The sequence below is a fragment of the Notolepis coatsorum genome (assembly GCF_963971535.1).
Source record: "Notolepis coatsorum genome assembly, chromosome: 4".
NCBI lineage: Eukaryota > Metazoa > Chordata > Actinopteri > Aulopiformes > Paralepididae > Notolepis > Notolepis coatsorum.
In genome coordinates this window covers 195271056-195292792 of record NC_140168.1, presented here as the reverse complement: position 1 = coordinate 195292792, position 21737 = coordinate 195271056, and positions in this window count along the sequence as shown.

The following is a 21737-nucleotide window of genomic DNA, read 5'->3' as shown; positions in this document are numbered from 1 at the left end:
CTTTGTTCTCTCACTGCATCCGTCAGCCATGGACTGGGTGGGGAACGGCGGGCAGGTTTCTCAACGAGGGGACAGAGCTTGTCGAAGGAGGTTGCAAGGGCTGAGAGGAGGGTGGAGGTTGCCATCTTTGTGGGGAGAGCAGAGAAGGTATCACTCAAAGGTAGAGCGGATATTATGTCAGAGGAGAGGGTGGAGGGGGATAGGGAGGGCAGGTTGCATCTGAGTGAGACGGTTTGAGTTGGGATGAAGACCTTCCGGTTAAGCATGAGAGTTAGTGAGAAGGATATGAAGGAATGGTCGGATACATGTAGGGGAGTTACCGTGGTGTTAATGATGCTGGAGTTATGGGAAAATATGAGATCCAAGGAGTTGCCTGCTTTGTGGGTGGGAGGCATGGCAGTGGGAGTCAGGTCAAATTGTTGTAGGAGGGAGACCACTGGGACCGACTGAGATTAGTCAGGCAGGTTGAAGTTGCCCAATAGAAGGAGAGGGGTACCATCTTCCGGTAAGGAGCTTAGAAGCATGTCCAGCTCATCTGCGAAGTGATCGAGGGGACCTGGAGGGCGATAGAGTGTAACAATGGTGAGATTGAAAGGATTAGAGACAGATACTGCATGATATTCGAGGGAGGAGAGTGACAGTTCTGGGAGTGGTGTTACGTTTGTAGCCCATGAAGGAGATGTCATGAGGCCAGTGCCTCCACCCTGTCTGGAGGGTCGAGGTGTGTGAGTGAAGTTATAGTTTGTAGATAATGCTGCTGCAGGTGTTGATGAGTTATTGGGACTTATCCAGGTCTCAGTTAGAGCCAGGAGCTGCAGATTTTGACTATGGGCGTAGGCAGTAATGAAGTCAGTTTTCTTGACTGCTGATTGACAATTCCATAAGCCTCCACGTACTGTGACAGGTGTATTAGTGGCTGTAGGAGGGTAGGAGAGATTAGCCGGGTTGCTAGCAAACTGGCGTGGATGGGTTGAATCTGTTCTGGAGGAGCAGATTGTGGATATAGGTATGAGGCACATTGTGGTGTTAAGAGTGGCAGGGAGAAGGTTGTAGGGAGGGGAATATAGGGTTATGGTGTACTTAGCACTGGGTGGATTGGTGGATCCCTCGGCGAAGAACTCCAGGAAAACTCCTCTCTTTGTCCCTCTTCGTTTCTCGACGCTTCGCTAATGCTATGCCAGCAAGCCTTTAAATCTCCTTCACTAATTAGTTCTAATTAATACTAATTAATTATTCTCCTACTCTCTCATTGCTCTCAACCAAGGGGGGCGGCGCCCCAGTGCCCCTAGTGCCGAGCCGCCACTGGTTAAGTCTTGCTCAAGGACACACTTGAGCTGAGAGGAGTCGGAATCAAACCGGGAAACTTCTGATTACCGGATGGCCGCTCTACACCTCTTGAGCCACTGTCGCCCCAGTAGGTTGGACAATACAGACGTTTCACGGCCCAAGATGTCTCCAATATTGAATTTGAAACAAAATCCACTTCCTGAGTCCATTGAATTGAATGTGGACTGGTGCTCATCTGGTCTCATCATCTCATCCTCTGGTCTCATCATCTTGTGCTCATCCTCTCATCCTCTGGTGCTCATCTATGTGTGCAAGACTTATTTTGTTCCCAGTACATATATTTTGTGCAGGTGTGTAAAAAGTACCCAGACATTATACTTAAGTGAAAGTATGGGTACCGTCTCAAAATCGTACTCAAGTAAAAGTCAGATTATCTGGCTAAAAACACACTTGAGTAAAAGTCAAAAAGTTTTTACTTTTAAATGTACTTAAAGTAAAAACCTTTTTTTATTGCAAGGAATAGACCAGGTGTCTCAAACTCATTCCAGCGTGGGCCAAGTTTTCATTTGATATGAAATTATTCTTCTGATAGCAGGTGTTTAATCAAAGATCCCCGCTTTCTAGTCCTGCACAAGGACCAATCAGCATGGGTATGGGCGGGTTAATTTTCCATTGATGGAGATTTGATTGGCTGTTTTTAAATAAAGCGCGGCCGCAGAATTAATAACGTTAACGTTAGTTCGGCCAGAGAAACAAATATACTCATTCAAATTGTTGGACCTGCGAGACATAGTACTTTGTAGGTCTGCATTTTAAATGTAAGGAGTAAAAAGTATGTTTAATTTTCTCTGAAATGTAATTGAGTAAAAGTACAAGTATACAAACCTAATAATACTAGAGTAAAGTACAAATCCCCAAAAACAGTACTTAAGTATTGTAACGAAGTACAACTACTCAAGTACTGTACACCCCTGCTTTTGTGTACTGTAAACACACACACACACACACACACACACACACACACACACACACACACACACACACACACACACACACACACACACACACACACACACACACACACACACACGCGCGCCTGCATGGCTGCCTGACTGCCTCTGCTGACATGACAGAGGCCCGTTGCACCCGTCAGTCAGTACCAGGGACTCCATCGCCAGCCTGTCACACTGATGTGCATCAAATCATCACCACTTCTATTTTCCCCTGGTCCCCTATCATTGGCTGGAGAGGGAGGGGGGGGGGGGCTTCTGGGAACATTTTACTCCTTACATTTAAAATGCAGATCTACAAAGTACTAAGTACTATGTCTCACAGCTCCAACCATTTTAATTAGTATATTATTTGTTTATCTGTCCGAACTAACATTAACGTTATTAATCCTGCGGCCGCACTTTATTTAAAAACAGCCAATGAAATCCCCATCAATGGAAAATGAACCCGCCCATACCCATGCCGATTGGTCCTTGTGCAGGACTAGAAAGCGGGGATCTTTGATTAAACACCTGCTATCAGAAGAATAATTTCATATCGAATGAAAACTTGGCCCACGATGGAATGAGTTTGAGACCCCCTGGTCTAATTCCTTGCAATAAAAAAAAAAGTTTTTACTTTTACTTTTTAGTAGTTAAGTACATTTAAAGCCCCAGTGGGCAGAACCAACAGCACTGTGTGTCAAGATGCCTGAGAAGAGGAACCAGCACAGCAGCATTTTTTTTTTTTTATCTACTTTTTCTCCCATTTTCTATTTTTCTCCCATCCCAATTTCGTATCGTCCAATTCTACCCTCCCCTGTCTCGAACGTTGTTAGGCCATGCCTCCCACAAGCCGGCTGCAATGTGGACTAAGCCTTACATCACGTGTCCCCTCCGGTACTCGAGGAAGCAGCAGTCGCATCTTTTCACCTGCACAGCGCAATCTCTCAGCGTCGGGGGTCTGCGTTTGGAGGGCACGCCGCCCCTGTCGCTTCCTGATTCTGCTGCGCAGGCGCACCAACCGACCTGTAGGAGTCGCTGTCCACAACGTCCGATCCCCACCCATCAGCTTCCCACCCCCTAATACTGCCAATTGTATTAGTATGAACGACCAGTCAAGCTGATAGCAATGCGGAGAGCTGGGCTCGAACCCAGCGTCTCCAGAATTGGTGGTGAGCGCCTTGCCCACTGCACCACCTAGCCGCCCCCAGCAGCAGTTTTCTTGATGGGTAAAAAACGAGATCCTGAAGGGGTGATGTCAGTCTCCTCCTGACGTGCTGACAGCCGTGGCTGTTCCACATCACCTGTTTGTCCAATAGAATCTACTCGCATGGTTTTGTTTTCCCGATATAACCCAGGGCCGGCTGTCCCTAGGGGGCAGAGGTGTAGGCTTAGCCCAGCCAAACGTGTGTCCCTGCCCACTCAATTTCTTCTTTCAGCCAATGGAAAAGTAGCACCGGAAAAAAACACAGTACCACTTCTTACTTCTGATTGGGTGCGAGGCAGCCTACAGCCCGCCTCCAACGTCTCTGCTCTCTGTGTATCCACGAGGGGGCGGGGCTAGCCCTCCACCTTGTCATTTTGTTCTCGTTTGGGGATAACATTATGTTTATGATGAGCAGTCAACCCATAGGGAGACGCACCCAAATAAGATGTTGGTGCACATATCTATTGATCTATTATTTCTACCAGCCTTGATATAAACTGCAAATTACGATAAGGTATGTTGCATGTTGTTCTGTGTCTTTAGTTTGGCTATAAGGTACTTTCTGGTCTCAGGTTCACCAATTGTGTCCTTGCTTTTATTGGCTAAGATGATCCAACTGTACTTGAATCTAAAGCTTCTACTAGGGGTGTAAAGGTACACGTATCCATACCGAACCGTTTCAGTGTGTACCGTACCGAACGGCTGTGTAGTGTACCGAACCAATACAACGGTATGTTAACCACTATCGACCGCCCACCAGCGGCTGTTTTTTTCACAATCTAATATATTTATTATTATTTTTGAATTTTTTTTACAAGTTGATTATTAATTTCAATATAGAATATTCGTTGACAGCCCTACAAGTACAATTAGTTACTGCACACTACATCACCCCTGAGTGGAACTTTCCCCCACTGTACCAAAAACCTGTACCGAACCTTGACTTCAAAACCGAGGTACGTACCGTACCATGGTTTTTGTGTACCGTTACACCCCTATTTCTTACACATTACCATGTGTTCATGTTTCCGTAAAGGTGGAAAAACAGATCCCCCGCCGGCCCCTTTTCTGGGGATGTGTGGACATTCCTTACCAGACTGGCAACGTTTGAGATGTTTTAGGCCAATATCCTATATATCTATATGTATGTAAATCCTAATCTGATAAAAATTCTCCACATTTTACTGTCCTTAACCCTTGAGTCAACCTTTAAAAAAATCACACCTTTAGCCCTTTGCCGAAAACTGCGATCTATGTAAAAACATATCTTTTTCATGTATTGTTCCAATTTCTTTTCATGAATATCATTATTAACTTCAGTCCTCACCATACATATAGAATATTTATTCATTTTAAGGATTTTAACCATTTTCTTAACTGACTCTAACCTTAACCTCACTGGAGACTTCAACATTTGGTGGTGTAGGCCTATATCCTAATCTCTTTCAAAATCAATATTGGAGACATCTTGGGGCGTGAAAAGGCTGTGTTGTCCAACCTACTGGGGCGACAGTGGTTCAAGAGGTGTAGAACGGTCATCCGGTAATCAGAAGGTTCACAGTTTTCCCACATTTAACAGAACACATAAATCTTTCTTTTTTGTATCATTAGACCCAGTGGGAACGGTCCCCTAACTGTGAGGCCCAGTTGGAATGGACCCCTAACTGTGACTGTTAGTGTTATACTATTTACTATTCCCTGTAGCCGTTGAGCTCTGTATGAAAAAGGATAGCTTGCATCTTCATTTCATTTCCTAGAGTTCCTAGAAATTGCATAGAACTTCTTGAACTTTCAATGTTATTTGTGTGACTTAATGTTGGTTGTTCACCCCCGTAAATCCACCACAGTCACGGTTGGATTGAGAAAGGAGATACGTGGTTAATGTAGCCTGTAATTTATTCATTTGTCATTGTAATGTATTGCCCATAGACCACTGCACTTCCGCGTTAAATTGAGCTGATGGAGGAGAGAGCTGGGGGATAAAATGAATGAATGTGGATGAGAGCCTTGATATTAGGTCGTTGTAGCTATGGCTGTGGGAGTGCTGGAGACATGATCCAATAGACTTTTATACGCCTGAGTCTCCTGAACACAGATGACCAATCCCAAATTGATCTGCACTTTCCCGGCTGAGCTATAGTCACTTTTTCGCACCTACTCCCGAACTACGCATGCGCAGATTGATGAACCTAGATCTCGAGAGACTCCGTGGGCAATCTGCGCCTGCATAGTTCTTACTTCATTACACCATAGGCTCTGTTACCCCACTGTATGACCTTTGAACTCTGTTGCCTATACTCAATTTTGTGTATTTAATTTTTTTATTATTTTTTAAACAAACACATAAACAAACATGACAACACAAGATAATATATACAAGCATTAATTAACAGTGCACATCCAATGAAATCACCATTTAGTTAAATGTCTATACTCAATGTATACATCAACTGCTTTCACTGTCTACAACTGCCCTACACTGTAATCATAACTACCTACCTCAAACTATAGTCTACCCATATAACTCTGTATGATAGCATGTGTGCACAATAGTGCTGTATATACCATATATATTCATTTACAGCATATATATATATACTGTATATATCCATATCTGTCTGAATATACGTGCATATAATCCTTATATATACCTACTTATACACCTGCTGTAACGCATAACTGTATGATAGTACATACAATAATGCTGTATATACCGTATATATATTTATTCTTACTGTATATATATATATATCCACATCTGTCTGTACATACCTGCATATCTGTAGATAATATATCTATATCTGTACATATCCCTTACCTACTCTTACTAGTTATGCTGCTGGCCAGTATGACTTACTACCATAGTGTCTTTATACCTGTATCACTGTATATATTAATACTACAACTCTGTACATACATGTGATTATCACTATTACTCAGTAGTACTAATTTATATATTATATACTCAGTTTAACCACCTCTACATTGTATATTACCATTGCACTTTACTGTTACATTTGCACTCTGGTTGGATGCCAAACTTCTCTTCGTTGTACTCTACTTGTGCCGTATGATGACAATCAATTTTAATCTAATCTAATAGAATCAATTCTAAATTGACCATATACGTTTCTCCATGGCAAACCGTTTAATAAAGTTCCAAAACAAAGTTGATGGATGTCATTACATGGCAACGTATTTCTCTGAGACAGTGTTCAGTCTTTAAATAAACCCACCGCGGCCGAAAGGTCAAAGGATTTGATTGGTCGACGAGGAGGCGTTAATGTGTTCTTTTGTACTTCACTTCTGCAAAGTGCGAAGACGCGGGTTACACAATTGATTCGACGAGTGTCCTAATTGACATTAATACATGTCTATTTGTCTGGGCGTCGGCGGGCGGGCCGCCTGGCTCTGGGAACGAGGCCTACATTAGCACCCTGCCGTTTAGCTTTGATGTGGAACCGCACAGCACACTTACCAGATTAAACCAATGACTCACTTTGAAAGCTTTACTGTATAGTCTGATGATGATAAAGAACTTGTAGTATATTTTGGAGGGTGCAAACTGTATACTCAATAAGCTTCCCCCACCGTTCCCCCTTTTAAAGGAACACTTCAGCCCAAAAATGGTTATTTTTCAAATCAATTACTCATCCCATGATGCCTTTATTTTTTCCTCACATGCCTCCACGTTGAATGGAGGATTCAAATACGGCAGCCATACTTGATGACTATTTCAAAACGATCCCAAAAGTTCATCCAAGGTCATGTTTGGCCGTGTTCACGAGAAGAGTCCATATGAACGACACACTATTGTGGCGTCACAACGTCGTGAGTGGACATTTTCTGCCCAGTTTCGGCCCATTGTCCAGTTGCCAAGCGACTGTTGCCAAGCGACCGTTGCCAAGCGACCGTTGCCAAGCGACCGTTGCCAAGCGACCGTTGCCAAGCGACCGTTGCCAAGCGACCGTAGCCAAGCGACCGTGTCCTCACGACATTATCCACCTGAAGGCCGGGTGTATCGTCTACTCTATGTCGAGACCACAAACTCACGAGTTCGACTTGAAGGCAGCACTTATCCGGAAACGCTAGCAAAGTGTTTGCGAAGATGCATGTGTTTGGGAAGTAGGTACAGTACTGAACATACATGAGACATACATGAGGATTATACTACAAGATGTGTTTGAGAGTTGATATATATTTTTTTCTCCTCCTTTCCGATTTTTCTCCGATCCCACTGTTAGTCGTTATGCCAATTCCCAATCCCCTTCCAGATCGTTGCGCACCCCCCCTACTGTTGGTCCGGGGCCGGAGACTATCACATGCTTTCCTCCGACACATGTGCAGCCAGCCGGCAGCCTGGCAGCGCGGACTCTCACTGGGAGAGTGTAACGTGTGGAAGGTCACACTACCTCCCTCCAGATCCTTCCCTCGCTGTGCAGGTGCCCCGACCGAACTGTAGGAGTCGCTGTTTTACAACGAGCAGGACCCACCCACACCAGCTTGCCACCCACTGACACTGCCAATTGTGTCAGCACGGACGACTGACAAGCCGGAGGTACCGCTGGCAATTGGATTCGATCCCACTGTCTCCATGGTGGTAGGCAGACGCTTAGTCCGCTGCGCTACCCGGCCGCTCTGTGTTTGAGAGTTTCTAAACTGATTGATATAGAATCAGAATCAGCCTTTATTTGTCATTGTATATTATACAGCAAAATTCTACTTGCCACTCCAATGGTGCATAACATGGAATAAAATACATTATAAAAACACAGGACACAACCCTTTCACTACCACACTACAGAAGTTTAACCTTCTGTATTGTCGCAGTGAAAGGGTTAACCATTTGGTATGCGGTAGTGAAAGGGTTAAAAACAGCAGCAGTGTAAACATAGTAAAACACACAAAAACAACTAAAGACTGGGTATAAAAATAATAAAATGTCAATATATTATAGTTATATACAGTATATAGTTTTACTGTTTAAGTAAAACATTTACTTTAATTCACGGAGGCATGCGAGAGAGAGAAAATAAATCAAAGCTGCGCACGGGCGAGTAATTGATGTACAAATGATCGTTTCTTTAAATGCATTCATATTTAATAACACTTCTCTGAGCGATCTCCTCACCATTCATGCTGAATAGCGGGGGAAATCTAACATCAATAATGAGAGACTGGGCCTCTTACTCCTCCTCTCAACCCCTTGCATCCTTCTTTCAGACCCAGCCCCTCTTTCTTTATCAGCTGCTAACGTAATGAGATATTGAACCACGGCACTTGCACACAAAAGATGAAAGACTGAACAAAAAAATGAAAAAGAACCCTCCCCCAAACAAGTCGATTGGTGGTTCGTCCCTAACCAACAAGAAGGAGATTTCATTATCTGATTCTGTCTGCCAACGCGCGCAGCCGAGGTAAATATGGATTTGCAATTTAACCATTTCACTACCACAGTAACAAAGGTTTAACCCTTTCACTGCGACAATACAAAAGGTTAACACTTTCACTGCCACATGACAAAGGTTTAACGGTTAACCCTTTCACAACCACACTACAGATGGTTAACCCTTTCACTATCACACTACATACAGTTAACCCTTTCACTACCATACTACAGAAGGTTAACCATTTCACTACCACACTACATAATGTTAACCCTTTCACTAGCACACTGCAGACGGTTAACCCTTTCACTACCACACTATATAAGGTTAACCCTTTCACTACCACACTACATAATGTTAAACCTTTCACTACCACACTACATACGGTTAACCATTTCACTACCACACTACATAGGGTTAACCCTTTCACTACCACACTACAGACAGTTAACCCTTTCACTACCACACTACATGATGTGAACCCCTTCACTAGCACACTGCAGACGGTTAACCCTTTCAATACCACACTACATAATGTTAACCGTTTCACTACCACACTACATACAGTAAGGTTAACCCTTTCACTACCACACTACAGAAGGTTAAACATTTCACTACCACACTACATACGGTTAACCCTTTCACTACCACACTACATATGGTTAACCCTTTCACTACCACACTACATAGGGTTAACCCTTTCACTAGCACACTGCAGATGTTTAACCCTTTTACTACCACACTACATACGGTTAACCCTTTCACTACCACACTACATAAGGTTAAACCTTTCACTACCACACTACAGATGGTTAACCCTTTCACAACCACACTAGACGGTTAACCATTTCACTACCACACTACAGACGTTTAACCCTTTCACTACCACACTACATACGGTTAACCCTTTCACTACCACACTACATAATGTTAACCCTTTCACTAGCACACTGCAGATGGTTAACCCTTTCACTATCACACTACATAAGGTTAACCTTTCACTACCACACTACAGAAGGTTAACCTTTCACTACCACACTACAGAAGGTTAACCAGTTCACTACCACACTACAGAAGGTTAACCATTTCACTACAATACTACATAATGTTAACCCTTTCACTAGCACAATGCAGACGGTTAACCCTTTCACTACCACACTACATAAGGTTAACCGTTTCACTACCGCACTACATAAAGTTAACCCTTTCACTACCACACTACAGCAGGTTAACCCTTTCACTACCAAACTACAGATGGTTAACCCTTTCACTACCACACTACAGAGGGTTAACCCTTTCACTACCACACTACAGCAGGTTAAACCTTTCACTACCACACTAAAGACGGTTCTATTTCATTCTGGCTTCCGCTCAGCGTCATTCTGCACTAACCTCACTTCGTGCCTAGCACTGAATAAAAAACTCCACAATGTACCTTTACATACCGACATCCGTCTGGCCACACCCCCATCCGCTTACCTTCATAAGCAGGTGTGTGGTCACCTACTCGCCTCCTTCTTCACTTTCACCACAAGGAAGTGCCTTCGGTAGATACCCACACTTGACGAGGTTGTTTAGTTGAAGAAAGTTGATACGTGTTTAAATTTTTTCTTGCTTTTTTCTTCTCTCATATATTTAAAAAGAAAAAAGCGAAGTCATAATGTTTACCTCGGAGGGTCGCGCTCGCAACGTCACCCTTCACCAGCGGTTCTCCATTGCCGCCTCTGTCGTACGTCTTGGAGCGGGGTTGAGGCCTCTCTCGTGGTCGGCAGCCACGCCCGGTAGGCGTCCGATGGGTAGTTTGCCTCTCCAAGGAGCTGGTGCACCAGCGCCGTCTCCTGTGCGATGGCCTGGTTCCGGCTCTGGTTCCTCTGCTTCCGGGGAGTCATCCGCTGTTGGGCGGCCGGCTCCTTTGGTTGCGGGGGATTTGAGACGCAAACTGTTTGCGTCAGCTCGCTCCCGTCGCAAGATGGTGGCTTGCAGACGCGAACGGCCTGGTTTTGGTGAGTTGCTGGAGCCGGATGAGGATGCGTCTGATTCTCCATTGCCGATGGAAACAGAGGACTACATGGTAGAAGCGGACGGGTTCTTGTTCGAAGCCCCGGTGGAGACATGTCCCCCGCCCGTCCAGGTAACACTGGAGGGGGGTGAGATGTCTCCTTGGGATTCCTCGTACGCAGATGTTGGGTTAGAACCTCCGACTCAGCGGCGGGATGCCCTGCTATCAGCCACATCAGAATGTGGCTCCTTAACCAGTAGTCTGCTGCATGTGAGGGACGCGAGCTCGTTGGGGGAAAGTATGCAGGGGGAACTGCATGCTTTGTTCCCCGAGCTCATGGCGGCGGCGGCAGTCGCAAACGGCGTGCCGCTGCCGCAGCCACTGCCTGTCCCTATTCCTGACGATCTCATAGGTCATCTATGGCAACGCCGCCCGGTGAGAGGGGTGGACGTTGTCTGTCCATTTTTCCCCTCAATGGAGGCCTACGTCCGTCAGGGACAGGTGGTCTCCCACATCATGGGCCTTACCCCCGCCTACGTGCAAGTCACGAGGGTGGTGTGTTTGGTAGAAGGTGTAGTAACTTCCTAGCTTAATCTATCTATTCTACCTGCTCTGCGTTGTGTTAAACCTTAAAAAGCTCTTTGAAGTACTAAATCTACAATTGCAGAAACCAGTGAAATGGTTTTCTGCTCGTTACCAACAGAGAACACGGCACGGCGGTTTGAAGAAATCGAGTTCCGAGCAGTTTTGAAAAATCCGTTGGTTTAATAAAAAAGGATTTCATTAAATTACAAATCAAATATTTGAAAGAATCACTTGCAATAAAATCTGATAGAAGATCTCCCTATGCCGAGATTTATCAGACTTTAGCCTAAATATTCAATATAACCTAAAAAGCTTGTAGCTTATAAGCAGCTCTCGTTCTTCGTTCTTCAATGATGTTTCAGAATGCCGTCTCTCTGCTGTGGTCTTCTTTGTCTGGTGGAGGAAGAGTGTGTATTCGCTGTTGTTTCCTGTCTCTCGTTCGTGGGATTGTGTGTCTGTCTCTCCGTGGAGCTGGCCATATTCAAATCTAGACTCCGCCCCTAATTTTACGACAAGCGGGCGTATTCGTCTAATTCGTACCGAGCTCCCTGATTGGAGAAACAATATCTCTGGCTGTCCATAGGCTAATCCACTACAGTGACATCAGAACTGAATTTATTAGTGGGCGTTTTTCCAACAGTTTCAAGATACCCCTACTGGGCAAAAGAGGGGGGCCGAAGGCCAAAAGGGGCAACAGATATAACTCTTTGATCTATTCTTGTAGACCAAATGTCTGGCTCCTAAGGCCGTTTGAATATATCCTGTGTATTCAACCTTACAGACCAAATGTCTCCTGGAGGTCCTTTGATCTTAAAACTGTAAAACCACACAGCTGCTGATTTCACCCCCTTCTCAGAAGATAAAACAGCCACTGTCTCTGGTTAAATTAGCTTACTGCTTATCTCACCCCCCTCACCAGGAGATTGAGACAGCCAGCTGGTTCTCTGATTGATTTGTCTGCATTTTCTAATCTTGTGTTGTGCATTTATGTGGTGTATATTACCTTTCCCATTTTCGCCATTCTGTGCAGTGCTGGTACATTTTACACAGATTGGTTGACAAAACGACCACAGTTTCCCCGGTTTGGGGATTAATGATCCCCAATATACTTGTTAGTATTTTCTCAATCAAACTGTTTACAATTACCTTAACCTTACTGTTTAGCCAAATCACCTAATGAACCAAATATTTCCAGAATCCTTCTAACTCATTTTTCATATTTGTTAGTATCAATTGCTTTCAACACCCACATTAGCTCCCTTTTCCACTGACCGACTATGAATCCATTTATGTTTACACAGTTCTCTATTCACTCACACCGTTTAACAATTTCCACTCATTTGCAGGTTATACACAATGTATCAGTTATATCAATTTCACTTCAGTCTAGGTCCGTCCCTTTATGCAAAAAGATGATCGTACCAATTACCAGGTTTAGACTATACTTATGTGTTTTTTAACCAAACGTGTCTATTTTGTGCAATCCACTCTGAAAGAAAAGACTTTACATTGCATTTACTATCTAAACATTTCTAAAAAAGGAGAGAGCTTAGCTAATGAAAAATGAAAAATGTATATATACACGCCCTCTCCAAGGCCTATCAGTTACAGTATCCCTTCTTTCCCCTATGTGTACCGTTGAGGCTTCTGGATGACTCGTTTTGGTCGAGTATCTTGTTCCGGGTTTGTGCTAAGCACTGGTTCCTCCAGTTCTTCTGGTACCTTCTCCAAATCCACAGAGGAGAAATTATTATGTTCCAATTCATAATCTTCTCCTCTGTCTGGTTCCTGTAAAAAACCCTCATCTTCTACTCGTGGCCAATCGTGGTCCCCTCGGTCTGGCTCGCCATAATCATTCGCATCTTCCCCATCGTTTGGGGTTAGCGCCACCCCAATTTCATCTTCCGCCGCTTCCACTTCGCCTTCATGTAACGGTTGCGACGCCCCGGTTTTATCGTCAAGGTCTCGTGGTTCAGGTTCCCATTCTTGGTCCGTATCGATTGCTTTTACACAATGAGTAACGTGAAACCACATAGGCGATCCTTGGATTTGTAAAGCCCTCTCGGTGGCTCGAACGACTTTGTATGGCCCTTCTCGTCTCGCGCCAAACCACTTGCGTCTAAATACTTTAACATAAACGTAGTCGCCTGGTATGATTTGAGGTGTAGTCTGCCTATTCACCTCCTCCCCGGTTTCATGCTCCTGTCTACTGGAGACATGATCCAGAATATTTCTGTGTATCTTTGACATGTATTTTACGTACTCACGCATATCGTTGTCCAGGATGTCCAAACTCGGACCTTTGCCTGTCGCGCGCAAACCTGGTACTACCATGCAGCGACCTAACATCATTTTGTGCGGTGTCAGACGCAGTCCGCGAACCTCGCTTGACCGGCATGCCATCAGTGCTAGAGGGAGAGCGTTCAGCCAATTCAATCCTGTGTGTTGACAGATCTTTACCAGCTTGTTTTTTAGCGTCCCGTTCATGCGTTCCACCATCCCCTGGCTCTGCGGATGATAAACGGCCCCCAATCGCTGTTTTATGCCTAAATGTTGGAGTATTAAACGTACAGTTTTGTCGACAAACTCTTTTCCATTGTCCGAGCTTATTCTGTCCATTAAACCAAACCGGGGAATTACCTCTTGGCATAAGAACTTAGCCACTGATGCTGCATCCTTGTGCCGGGTGGCGCACGCCTCCACCCACCTTGAAAAACGACAGACAACGACAAGAATATATCTCTTCTGATTAATGGGCTTAATCATGTCAATGTAATCAATTACAAGGTCTCGCATTGGGCCATTGGGCGTGGGGATATGTCCTGGTGACACACTAATCCCCTTACGTATATTGTTTTTCAAACATATTACACATCTCTGTAGCACATGATCAATTTGACTGTTCAAATCTGGCGCCCAAAAGCCATATTCTCTGATTTTTCTCCTTACCTCTCCTTTATGCGCATGGCAAAAGTCGTGAGCCGTGTGGATCAGCAGTCCGACCAGGCCCGCAGGAGCCACCACAAATCCACTGACGTCGCGCCACAAACCTGAATCATCCTGACAAGCTCCCCTGGTTATCCAGAGGTTTCGTTCTACCTGACTAGCCTCCTCCTGGAAAGTCAAAACATCTTTGTAGGTTATCTTGTCCTCTAACTCAACTCCGTGTGTGATAACCAACACCTTACCTGCTCTGTCGGCACCTGTCACTTCCTTGGCAGCTTCGTCTGCTCTTTTGTTTCCTCGAGTTATTTTTGACTCGTCAGACTGGTGGGCAGCACACTTGATTATCGCAATCTGCTTTGGTTTCATAATTGCTTCTAACAACCGTTTAATCTGACTACAATGTTTTATGGCGCTTCCATCAGCTTTCTTAAAACCTCGCCCTTTCCACACTGTGCCAAACAAGAATGCGGTGCCGTGCGCATAGGCCGAATCGGTATGAATATTTACAATTCTGCCCTCTGCCATGTTACATGCTTCCGTCAGTGCGACCAACTCTGCTAATTGGGCTGAACAAGGTTGTGATAATGTTTCGGCTTTTTCCACCACAAACCCTTTGCCCTGTGACCTTACCACGGAGTAGCCTGCTTTTAGTCCCTCGCCAACACGATAGCAAGAGCCGTCAGTCCATAACTCCAGATCTGGACTGCTAAATGGAAACGCCTGCAAGTCTGCTCTGAGTTTAGAGTACCTCTCGGCTTCGACTATACAGTCGTGGGGTTCTCCATCCTCAGGCGTAGGGATGTCAGCTGCCGGGTTCGTTATGGAACACCTGACCAGCGTCACGTCTTCTTGTTCCAAAAGTCTGTAGTAGTGTTTAATGCGAGGCATCGTTAGTGCATATTTACCGGACTCCAACAGACTCTTTAAGTCATGCCTCACCATGATATCCACTGGATATCCCATCATAATACTTGCGGCTTTTTCGTACATCGTATACACTCCAGCCATTTCTCGGTAGCATGGAGCCATCCCCATCTCTACTTCCGAGTAGGCAATTGAGTAGTACGCCATCGGCTGCGGTCGCGCCCCCACCCCTGTGTTCTGGGCCAACACCGCGCACGCCTGCTTCTGATCTGGAGAAGAAGAGACGTAGAGTATGAATTTCTTGGTATAGTTAGGCAAAGCCAGGGCCGGCGCCTCTAACAGTCGGGACTTGATTGTTTCGAATGCCCGTGAGCCATCTTCGGTCCATACCACTTTACTGCTCAGTTTATCAACGCCCGCTTCTTTCATCATCTCTCTCAATGGTTTCACTATTTCCGTATAGTTCTCGACCCATGGAGAGCTGTACCCCATTATACCCAGAAATCCCATTAGCTGTCGTACCGTCACAGGTTTGGGCGCCGTCTTTATGGCCACCAAATGTTCTTCTGAAATAGCCCGATGGCCCTGTGAAATTGTTTGTCCTAAATAGATCACTTTAGGTTTACTAAAGGTTTAATATTGCAACTTTTTCAACGACACTTTATGGCCGTTTTCCGCCAACAGCTGCAACAGTTTCACGGAATCGCGATGACATGTTTTCTGATCGTCCGCGCACAGTATCAGATCATCCATGTACTGAATGACCCTAGAGGTCATGACTTTATCCAACCCCTCTAAATCCTCCCTTAGGATTTTGTTGAATATGTGTGGCGAATGCTTTAGTCCCTGCGGGATCCTAGTATACTCATAATATTCATCCTTATAAGTAAAACCAAAAAAATGCTGGCACTCCTCGCTCAAGGGCACACTAAAATATGCACTACACAAATCTATAACCGTAAAGTATTCAGCTTTCGACGGGATAAATGTCAATAGCACATGGGGGTCGGGGACATCTGATGGATAGTCAAGTAACACCTCGTTGATAGCTCTTAGATCATGCACCAGCCGGTAAGAGGTATCAGGCTTCTCCACGGGTAGCAACGGCGTGTTGCTCCGGGGATTAGTTGTTTTCCGTAGGACTCCTGCAGCTAAAAGTCCTTTTATCTGTGGCTCGATTCCAGCCACCGCTTTCTCCTTCAATGGATACTGGTTTTTCCAAGGCAGGGTGGCCCCAGGTCTAAGCTCCACCTTCACAGGTTGAGCGGACTTGATTAGTCCAATGTCAGTGCTGTTCTTTGCACACAGCGTCTCAGGCACCGCCTCCATCATCTCCTCTTGGAGGCTTGATGCATTAGGGAGTTCTCCCAGTGTCTCTTGGGATAATTGCACAGTTTGAGGACGACCCATCCCTGTGCCTTGAACCATGATCTTAATAAACCTTTTATCAGGGCTTATCCAGATCCGTTTGTTTTCTTTCATCTGTTCAAATTCTATCCCTTCAGCTTTTTTCATCATTTCGCCTATGTGCTGTTGATCACATGAGCTGATTACCTTCAAAGTCACATGGGGAACACTGTCCATAATGCCGTGCTCTTTATGCAGATAGTCGCTCCGTGCAATACGTAGCGCTGCTCCCTGTGGCCCCAATATGATATTGGTAGCATTCAGCTGTACTTTGTCAGGTTGCACCCTCAGCCACTCCTTAGTCTGTGACGAGTCTGCATCTCTATGATACTGCAGAGTGCAATGATAGGGGGTCTTTGGATCCCTTGCTTCAGGCATATTGGTAGTGATAAATTTCTCCCATTGCAAGGCTGGACCAAGCAGCTCTTGGTCCAGTCCCCCTAGACAATAAATCTCTGGTGGTTGACTGTCAATTCGTTGTACCATCTGATAGTACTGGTCTTCTCGTTCGGCTATCACGCAACCCTCCGCAGTACATTTAATGTCCATCCCCAGTAACCCCAGCCCATCTCGGCCAAGTAAGTTAATAGGTGTGCTTTCCGAGACCAGCACAGGGAGAGTCGCTTCCCTGCCTTGATATCTCAGAGTCACAGGATCGGTAACAGCCGTCAGCTGGTTTACTCCCTCAAATCCAATTGTCCGTACGTATCGACCAGACATGGTTAGGTGCGTCGCGTCTTGGGGTTGTACTACCGTGTAGGCCGCACCGGTGTCTGCCATCATCTTGACAGATTTGTCATTCACCGTTACGCACACAATAGGCTCCTCCCTCAAAGACGACACTGACAGCTGACACCTCCCCATTGGACTCTCTGGGCCTCTTCATAGTGGTTCATCTGGCCCTCTTGCTGGATTTACCGGGCCATTGTTCTCACTAGAGTCTTGGACTCGGGGTTGGCCTTGGCCTTGCCAAGTTCTTCCCCGGTCTCCCCCTCTGGCTTGATAGTCCTGTCCACAGTCCCGTGCGAGATGACCAGTCTCCCCGCACCCCCAACACTCCATCCGCCGCACCGGGTATCCATTCGGATTCCGGCCTCTGCCTCCACCTCTTCCTCGTGGTTGCCACCCGATTGCTCCTCTTGACCTTTGTTGTTGTTCTGGCGCATGACCCCCTTGTGTTCCCACTTGAGCCCGTCTTTGTTCCTGTGGTTCCCCTTCATAGCCTGTCCCACCTCTTGGTTGTGGGGCCTGGACCAAGGCTTGAAGGTATTCCACTACCTTCACTGCATCGGTTGGCTGTTGATACATGATCTTACGTTGTTGATCCATATCCTTCTCCTTTGCCCTTTGCTCTTTTTTCTGATACAGTTCAACGTAATGATCTACTTGATCAATATATAAGTTCACTGCCATACTTGACAATGACACCACCTCGGCCAATCTCTGTCTTACCTCTAGGGGGAGGCCGTTTTCAATCTTGGCTCTTAACGTGGCTTCATGCATAGGGTCAAGTCCTGCCTCCTGACCAGTTGTATTCTTCCACGCGGCGTAGGCTTGTCGTACGTACAGCCTGGGGTGAATTGTTGCCCCCAGAGTACCAATCTGAATTTGGTCTGCGTGCAGTCTCGTTGGATAGGCTTCTCGTAGGGCCATCCACATTACTCCCCTGTACGCTGTGAACAGGTCCGCATCATGCGCTCCAGTCCCCACATGGCCATGCAGGCGAGCCATCTCCAGTATCCTTTCCATGCCGTCTTTTCCCATCATGTTTGTCAATATTTTCTTGACATCCCCCATTGCCATTTCTGTGCCGACCATCAACTCCTCCAGTTGGGCAATCCATGGGTTGGCCCCATTCTGGAGGGGCGGCAATTTCTCAGTCACCTGAGTCATGTCCGACGCCTTCAGGGGGTGATATTCCAGGTCCTGTCCTCTTATTATTATAGGAGCCATGCGGATAGGGGCTAGCTTGTTTTTTGTCTGTGATCTGGTCTGCCTTCTCTCCCTTACAGCATTTTGTACTTTCTGGAGGGCCTCTGTCTGCTCTCCTTTTTGTCTTGCAGGGGATTTTGCTTTCCCTCAAGGCCAGCCTGCATCCTCATGATCTCCTTATATTCCTCTCCCCCATCCTTGTTTGCAGGGTCGTGGCTCGTAAATCGCCCTGCTAGGACAGCGTGGTCCTTGTCCAAAGCCACGAGCGCCTGTTCTATCTCTATCAGATCGTCTTTTATCTGTGTCATCTGCCCCCCATGTGCGATGTCGATAGCCTCCGGCTTCTCACCTACTGCATCTACATCCGCCCACTGTGGTATCGTGAGACCAATCTCGAAACTGCCAGGGGCTACCCCCCTGCGGGACTGGGGTTGGGGGGAAGGGAGATCTCGGTATACGGAGTGGGGCGCAGGAGCTGGGGGGCTTTGGAAGTACTCCGGCTGGCGGACAGACTCTCTCTGGTGGTCATACCCTCTCTGGTGGTCATAAACTCTCTGAGGATGGCCGTAGGTCTCCTTCATCCTTGCCCACTCTTTCTGTTCTAACATTGTCTCATAGCCTTCCTTTCCCTTTCTTTCAGCTTCTTGGATCACTCTAGTTCGCTCTGACGTCTTTTCCATCCCTTCCCTTGGCCGTGAGGTGGCCGCATACTCTCTGTCTGACCAAGTCTGGTCTGACCTGTCTGGTTGCCGTGAGGCGGCTGCATACTCTCTGTCTGACCAAGGCTGGGCTGACCTGTCTGGTTGCCTTGAGGCGGCCGCATACTCTCTGTCTGACCAAGGCTGGGCTGACCTGTCTGGTTGCCTAGCTATCAGCTGAATAGATGTCTTTGCTTGTCCCTTCTCTTTGTTCCCCAGATCATCTGTCAACTCATAAGGGCTTGTCATCTCTAATACAGGTAGGATGGGGTATATTGTCCCCCCATTCCTACTGGCATATGGCGGGGGTGCTAAAGCTCCCTCAATTCTTTCCTGTTGGGCAATAAGATAGGAGGCTGGGGAGGGTGAGGCTAACTGAACTGCACTTTGGGCGGTGACAGGTGTTGTGTTAGGGGCCAGGGGAGTTATGGTGACCGGGACTACCTCCTCTATTGGTTTGTCTGTATCATTGCCATTTGCAATGGCCTTCTTTTCACTATCTCTCCTCTCAGCTTCCCGTGCATAAGATTCTATCATGCTTGTTTCTTGCAAATATTTCTTTGCCCTTGCCACCTCGTCCCCGTGGTATGCATATGTCTTAATTAGTATTCGTATATTAGCTATTAGCTCTAAATCAAATGAACCCTCGACCGGCCAACGTTTTGCAAGCTTTTCCCATCTTTTATTCCATCTTTTTGATACATAAATTGCTTTGCCCAAGTAATATTCGTTACCTTTTGTCGTGTCGTGTTCGTTGGCAATAATCTGTACTGGACTCTCTTCCATCCACCCAATTACGGTCGGCTTATCTGCTTTGGTTGTGGCTTTCATTTTCTTATATGCGCTTTTTCGCCCCATTTTTCTAAAGTTTCTCTTGTCTTTTTTATCTTGTAACAATGGCAACAGGCAGAAAAGTAGCTTGTGTAATCCCTATCTAAGTGTAGGTGTCTATGCTTCTTGTGACTGACTCCTACTCGGACAGCCAATAGTGGCACTGTGGGCCCTTCCTATTCTCTTCTGTCCCTTGTTCAGTTGAAATTCCTATTCTTACCTGATTTGTGGTGTTCCGCGTGTCCAATCGAACTGCTGGAGATCAGAGCACACAATGACAACAGTTCTTGTTAATTTATCAACCGGACTTGTACTTTACTCTGTCTTTATAATCAAATTCCTGAGAGGTTCTTTTCATTCACTGTATGAGTATCTTTTTACTTTCCTCATACACTCTTAAACACGAGACATTTGTAATTGATACATGTGTGTGATACCGCCAGTTTCTACTCCCTGTTTTTCTTCTCGTTCGATCTCTGTCAACACACTGGGTTCCTATTTTTTGTCGAATTTCCGCTCTCCTTTACTTCCGCTTCATTCTGCTCCAATTCTGATATTCCTCGGAAAACAAAAACATCTTGATTAATATAGTTACATTCATTTTTCACATTCTTTTTCATTATTCAGTACCACACCCCCCAGGGGACACCTGTCACTCAGACACGTGTCCCCCAGAGATAATCTAAAGAATGCCACGGATGCCGCGCCACGCACGCCGTGAGGTGCCAACCCTGTTTATTGAAGAGACCCTGACAGCCCCTCCACAGCGGTCGAACACACCTCACCACAGGTACAAAGCAGTCAGCATCCCGGCAACTTATCCCGTCCTTCAGGCCAGCATCCCCAGAGTCCAGTGCCCTGCCGGACGGCCATGCATAGCCGACCAGACCCAACACCGAACTCCGGGTACACCGCCCCACATCATACAGTCAATCCAAACGTACCTACTATGGAAAAGAAAAAACACAATTGCATACACAACCTCATCTCATCAACGGCAACGTACGATCGTCCAGGAACGTCCCCCGCCTCACACCCACACGCACGCTCCGGCCCTCCCACTCCCCAACCCTGAATGTCCACCACCCAGATCAGAGAATAGTTGCCATCCCTTATCATCATCATCGCATACGCAGGTGCAGTCGAGCGGTGTGGGTCCCCAGACGCAGAACCAGCCGCGCCGAGAGTCCTGAACACGTACGTCACACACACCCTGATTACATTCACACAAACAACTATAACCGCAAACATCACCACAGCACACAGCAAATACTTAGCAATCGTCCATCCTATATAGCCCATCCAACTTTGACCCCAGCCCTCCCACGAGTCCTCCCGCATGGGCTGCATCTCCCTAGTAATATTCTTCAAATGCTCTATAACCTCTTGTATGCCACCTATGTCATTTTCTGGGATAAATGTGCAGCATTCCTGACCAATCAACGCACACGTGCCTCCTGAACTCGCCAACAGGAAGTCCAAACCTGTCCTTGACTGCAGTTCCATCAGTCTTAAGGACCGTAACTCTTGAGCCTCCAGGGTCATACCCTTCGCGGTGGTAGCCGCCATATCCTCAAACACGCGAGCTAGATGGTCCAGTTC